This window comes from Ostrinia furnacalis, unplaced genomic scaffold, assembly GCF_004193835.3.
Source record: "Ostrinia furnacalis isolate ACB-3 unplaced genomic scaffold, ASM419383v2 OfSCF7680, whole genome shotgun sequence".
In the NCBI taxonomy this organism is placed as follows: Eukaryota; Metazoa; Arthropoda; class Insecta; order Lepidoptera; family Crambidae; genus Ostrinia; species Ostrinia furnacalis.
The window spans coordinates 1,155,967-1,162,554 of record NW_021137919.1 but is presented as its reverse complement, the minus strand read 5'-3'; the positions used below and the strand labels follow the sequence as shown (position 1 = coordinate 1,162,554).

At 36.7% G+C, this 6,588-nt stretch overlaps 1 long non-coding RNA gene across 1 annotated transcript; it reads right to left on the bottom strand.

Moving 5' to 3' along the window:
* Positions 1–1,858: 1,858 nt before the first annotated feature.
* Positions 1,859–2,630, bottom strand: LOC114365918 (uncharacterized). Its single transcript, XR_003656985.1, has 2 exons — positions 2,331–2,630; positions 1,859–2,226 (listed from the first exon to the last, which is right to left on the bottom strand). It is a non-coding gene; the product is annotated as an uncharacterized LOC114365918 (long non-coding RNA).
* Between the last annotated feature and the right edge of the window lie 3,958 nt (positions 2,631–6,588).

Below are 6,588 nucleotides of genomic sequence, written 5' to 3'. Positions count from 1 at the left end.
TAAATAAATAAAATAAATAAATTAGCCTTTTCAAGTGCTACACAATCTGTGAAATCTCAATTGTAATCTTTGCATCTTGAATAAATGGATGTAAGAGCGATTACAAAAATCTTCAAGCCTTCTATTATATCACGATGTCCAACATAATTTCAACTGTATATGAAAACCCTAATACAAACGGCCATTAAATCAATTTGATGGTCAAACTGACCTTGAATATGTACCAGAAAAACAAAGCTTTTATGTTTCCAGCTTCCAGCCGTTGTCGGCCCTATATTGTGTCTAATCTAATATTCCGCGTCCATTTGTTGCGTCGCGTAGTAACAGATTAACGTCGTAAATAATCTTGTCTTCCCCTAAAATAATTACATTCCATGAAACCCTGTATGGTTAACCCGTCGTTTATTTTCCCGCACACTGCCTCGGGCGAGTAAAAAATTGAATGGACCCGGGCAATATCCGATCTAATAAGGTTGAGAGACCGTTAAGCATCATCGTTACTGGCAGATTAAGTCGTTAAAATCGAACGACTTTGATCTGAAATTGGACAAAAAATGTGCTTTTAAGGAATTTTTATCGCAACTTCCTCGGATGGGGTTACTCGTGGATGTTTTCCTGTGAATGGAATATTTATTTTTTATCTTCCTTATACTAATACCTACCACGAATTCATTTCAAAATGAATGGTTTTATTCCGCTGCTTCCAAGGTCTAGTGATTAGTATCTCATCTTTGACGTTTCTCAGGTAAATAATAATGTAGGTACTCGTAATGTGTCAGTGCTATGGAGGAGCGCAATACTAGATTTGAATAAGTCTCTATCACAGCTATGAATAATTGTATATACATATGTAGGTAGACACGTTTAAAGATGTCACTAAAACGAATTTTCGTGGCTCAAGTTATGATCACTGTTAGGGGCAGAAACCCAGACCGACAGCATCTTGTTAAAACGATATCCATAAATCAATTACATTTTTATGCGTCCCAGAGGAAGAAGTGACCTATAGGTATTTAACCCTTTCGCCGAATGTCCACGAATTCACAAAGATACAATATTTTAAATTCAGTCAACATTTCCAAGTGATAAATTACGTTGAACTGACTCAAAACATCACGCACAAAATAAATGGGTTCGTTTATCTCTAACATCTACATAAAACATGGCTACTGTTTTAGACTGACTTATTTCTAAGATATTTTATAGCAAAAAGTACGAAAGTTTCGTTCTTAATGCTTTTTCATGCGTTTATAATATCACTTCTGTGTGCTTACCATGAGTTTACGTTCGGTGTGCTCGCTAGCGACTGCGTAAAAAAATGACATAAAAATGTATGACATATAGTGCAGCGCCCCTAGCGGCTACTTTCAAGTAATAAAATCTTCATAGATTTTTTTGACGTACTCGCTAGCGAGCGTACCCAACGTAAACTCATGGTAAGCACACAGATGTCAGACTATTACACCCGTATTCACAAACATTACTTTGAGGCCTCATAGTGCGCGTTGACGCACAGGGTCCCAAAAACCTATTCATAGACCTATTCATTCAGTGGTGACAAGCACTATGCGTCCCTTAGAATGAACGCAAAGCTAAGGTAGACAGGGAGCTGTATTACGCAACGCATAGTGTCTATTTACGTCAAAATTTTTAGGTTATTCTCGTTTTTGAGGTTTGTTTGCTTTATTTATGGTTGTATTCGATTAATATTATCTTACAATGGATTACAGTAGTGAAGAAGAATTTGATAATTATATCAATGAGCAAAGTAGAATAAGTACCAGAAAAGTGATACGGGATTCCCAAAATCCCTTTGATTATAACAATTCAGACGAATTTAGTTTAGGTTTTCCAATGATGGGGTACTTTTCATACTTTTACCACTGATAAAAGAAGACCTGAGGAAATTAACTGCGAGGAGGCCTTCCAGTGCCACCTACATAATGTATCAGTTGCTAGTGGCAAATAAAACATAAAATTTTTAATAAAGTTTTATTTTCATCAATCTTCAATGTCTAATTTAATTGTATGTATTTGTAAATCATAAAGCTTTTTTTCATGTTCTAACAAATTGTTTTCTCTTTCTATCAATATTTTTTCTCTTTGTAGCCCCAACTCGTGCAAAGCCTGGTCTTGTTATATATTATTCAATGTGGTGCGTTTGATTCTTGTTTCTGTCTTAATCTTCATTCTTGCTACTACTAATCTTAATTTCTTGATACCTACCTGAAAAGCAAATTAATTATGAATTTAATTCCTTTGAGTAGGTATATTCTGCTTAGTTATTCCTCATAAATCTACGTACTATATATTTTAAAAACATTACTTACTAGTGGGTGTTGAGAACGTTTGATTGATTCCTGAGAAAGTTCTTTCATTCTTTGGGTCTTTAAATTATTCCAGCAGCTTTTCAGTTGATGTGTGAGCCTTTGTGAAACATAAAATATGGTTGAGAATTGTAAGCCACTGTTAGAGTTTCCCAGGCCTGCTTCGTCAACTCGATATTTTAGAGAGGATAATAATATGCTTGTCTTCAATAATAGGCCTTTCTCTTATTAAGCTACAATCAGCAGCTCTCTTTCGGAAGAAGAAAACGGCAGCTTTTTTATCTGAAAAATAATGATTGAAACATGACTTTCACTATTATTATTAATCGAAATATTTATTTATTTATTTAAAGACTTTATTGCACACACAACAATGTTCTGTACAAAAAGGCAAATATTCATACTAACCTGATAGTTGTAGTTTTATCCATATTTATTTATATTATTTAATTCACAAATCCACAAAATAACGACACTTATATAGATGACCCACGCTGAACTGTCCCGCCAAACTCAATGACAGGGGGGCGCTACCATCGTTCAACTATTAAGTTTTCTAACATGGCAAAAATCGGAACCAGCGATCCGGTATTGACGGTGGCGCCCCACTGTCAATGTCATCGATAGGACAGTTCACTATTTTGGAACTATAAACCGTTGCACCGTTTGAATGACAGGAATGTCATGTCAGTTAGCGGAGTGAAGTGCGTAACATAAGCGAATCAATCACAGAACTATTCAACACTCTGATTTTGCATAGTCAAGGGTCGTTTAAGTATTGTTTATGAATTGAAAGGCTTGTCATATGGAACGCATTGAGAAATGTCTCATTTCGCATAGCGTTGCTGCTTTGCATAGGTAAGTATCGTTTGTGAATACGGGTGTTAGTCTGCAGTAATAAAACAATCTCAACCAAAAAGTAATCAGTTTTTTTTCATTTTTTACTAGTTGACATACTAGCTATTGTTTATGGTGTGTTTTGAGGGCGGCACACATTAACGTTCGTTACCTGGACGTTACTGGCGCCATCATTTACCTATGTGTTGAGAAAATATTCAATAGCATAGCTCATCTCCACTCTAATCTCAGTAACTCTCACCCTGTATATTCTTATTTATAAATGAGACGTCGGAATGTTCGCGATTAATAAATTAAATAAGAAAAATTGCAAGGCGCCAGCAATCCCCAGATGTAATAAAATTTCAATCACTCCATTGCAGTCTTGAAAATATTACAAATTGATGAGCCCGTTCAGACATTCCATAATTCTTGTTTATTTTTTTACACTTTACGAAGTATTCATCGGAAAGTCTAGCTTCTAGCAGAATATTGGATTATTTGAAAATACAGGCAAAGTTTACAGAGATGCGGATCTCAAAGCAACACTATGAACGGCTAAAACTAATTTTGTTATTTCCAGAAATTGTTTTCATAATACTGCAAAGTTTCATTAAAATCCGTTCAGTAGTTTTTGCGTGAGAGAGTAACAGGCATACAGACATCTCGACATCCAAACTTTCGCATTTATAATATTAGTATGTTATTTCCAGAAATTGTTTTCAGGATAACAACAAGATTTCTAGAGTTAGGTATATTATTGTTTTTGTTAGTTTAAGTTTCACTTTTCTTAAGTTTCCTTATCCGTGTTACCTAACCATCAAAGGAATGAAAGATGTTTTCACACAGTGTGACGGATTTGGGTGTTTAAGTATATTTTGTCTTAGTTATAGAACAATCTCCGCGCTAAAAATAGGAAACCTGGAAAACACCTTAACCTGAGCCGATCACTGGAAGCAATATCTTTGTTTTAAGGCCGCCTACATTGTAGTGTCAATGGTTGAATTATACATAAAACGGTTACGGAGCAGTATAATTTTATTGTTGTTACATGCATGCATAGTATGATATAGCTTCATTTATTTCCACATGAATACAAATTGGCTGTGCCAGAAACTTCGCAGGTCTTCAAATAGTTTTTCAATTCTCCAGTGTAGGTACCATCACTCTTTTTATAAGGGCCTGCCTGCATCCAGTTTTTTTATTGAGACATTGAGTTTTTCAAAAGTTTCTCGGTACTCTGAAAAGAGTGAATAATGAAATGAATACGAGTTACAATGAGCCATCACCTGCTAAGTAATCATATTATTTGTATGCAAATGGCAGTAACGTCGCGTGCGCGCCGTGATACCGGCCAGTGACCACGCCTGCCGCCTAATTGAGCTGTGATGGCACGCCTTTGTAATCACTGACAAAACATGCCGTTTACATTCTTTGATAGTTCGATATAGCGATAACCCTAATGATACGCTAAAAAGGGTTATCGAGTGTGAAACTTGCCTTAGGCTAAATTACCGTAAGGCGGTTATCACACTGCGCCGCGGTCCGCCGCGGAGCGCGTGATTTCATATAAAAAAATCCCGCGCGCAGACGCGTTGTCAGTGTGAAGTGCCGCGCGTGTTTTATATACAAACTGAGGTACTTGCATACAATGATTAAATCTGTCGTCCCGCGTACCGCGGCGCAGTGTGATAACCGCCTAAGACTCAAGCTTAGCACTTCAAGCCCCGCGAATCGAGACACAATCAATTGTTACGCAGTCATAAGCGACCTCACGGAGTTTGATGGGTTAACTAATACTAACGGATCCACACATGACACATCCAATCAATTGAATTCCTTGTTTGCGATTTGTCTTCAAGCACACAGTTGTTAAAAATATGACCACCAGGATGACCACGGCGATGCCGCGCTATATTTGCAACCCGAATCAAACAAATCGAATCAATCAAAACTGTTCTATTCGCTATCCGGAAAAAGGTCAAGCGGTCACAACAATTTTAAACGTCATAGAAATCCGGGTGAAAACGTAACAACATTGTGTGACCACTTGATTCCATGTAAAATGTTTCAATCACTCGCACCTGGCGAATCCAATCACCCGTGGGCGCGGGTATTACCCGGCCATTATTTAGGGTGAAAGAATTTAGGCGCAACGCCTGCACACTCGACTGCTGGCCGAATAGTGGCGAATATTGGATGGCTGTTCAATTTGATTGAGCTGGGTTTTAGTTTTAAAATTATGTGGTAAAAGCTTTAGATAAATTCATACGTGGAAAATAATTCGTCCATTCTTTGTTATGCTTTTGAACGAATTTTAGCGTTTTCAATGGGTTTATCAAAACACACAGTTAATACCGACTTTAATTATACTGTATAAATGAATCATAAATATGGAAATCTATACTGCAAATAAACGTAAAAGTTTGTAAGCATAAATAGATGGATATTTGTTTTGCTTCACGCAAAAACTTATTGAATTGATGAGAGAAATCGTTGGTAAGTTTGCCGGATCTAAAAATGTCTAAAATATTCGTGAATGATTTAAATGGGCACTTGAAAAGAGCAACAAGTTGATCGCGATGCTCTCATAATATCACGGCTCATTTGCCCTCTAATGTAATCTGGCCGATGTAAATTTATGGGATCAAATCTGGAGGTTTCGAGGAACCGATAAAATTTTAACGCAATCTGATATGCAAAATAAAAATTTCCTCCCCCGTTTTACAATAACAGTAAGCTGTAAGATAATTGAGACTCTGTGACGCAGTAAGGACTGTCAATATACAAATACGATTATATTCCCAAATAGGTATGCAAGACGAGGCGTTTAAGACGATTAATTAATGCTCAATGTAATTTTAACAAAAAATCATAAATGCAAAGTTGCTCGATCGACAATATTTCTGATGGATGATAAAGTTTATCTTACACTAGCTTTGCCTGCGGCTTCACCCGCGTGAACTTTAGTTTGTCACAGATCGTCATAAATTATAGCCTATCTGCGTTATAAAAAAAATTACTGCAAAGTTTCATCAAAATCCGTTCAGTAGTTTTTGCGTGAAAGAGTAACAGACATCCATCCAGACATCTCGACATCCAAACTTTCGCATTTATAATATTGGTAGGATTGATGTACAGACGACGGCACGTCAAGGTAACCACTGCGGGTTCTTGTGCAGTTGTAATAGGAGCGAATTTGCAACAAAAATGGGTAGCCTGATGTGCTGTTGTGTGTACCACCCACTAGCTAACAGCTAACAGCACTCCAAGTCGAGCACAGTCAGCAAACCAAAAGATTCAAATATGTACAGCCTAAAACAATCAATTTAAAATACCATGATCATAAAATTGGTCCAAAAATATAACTAATTGATTTCCTGTACTTATCGACAATTTAGTTAAACCGTGGGGCTGAAGGCGT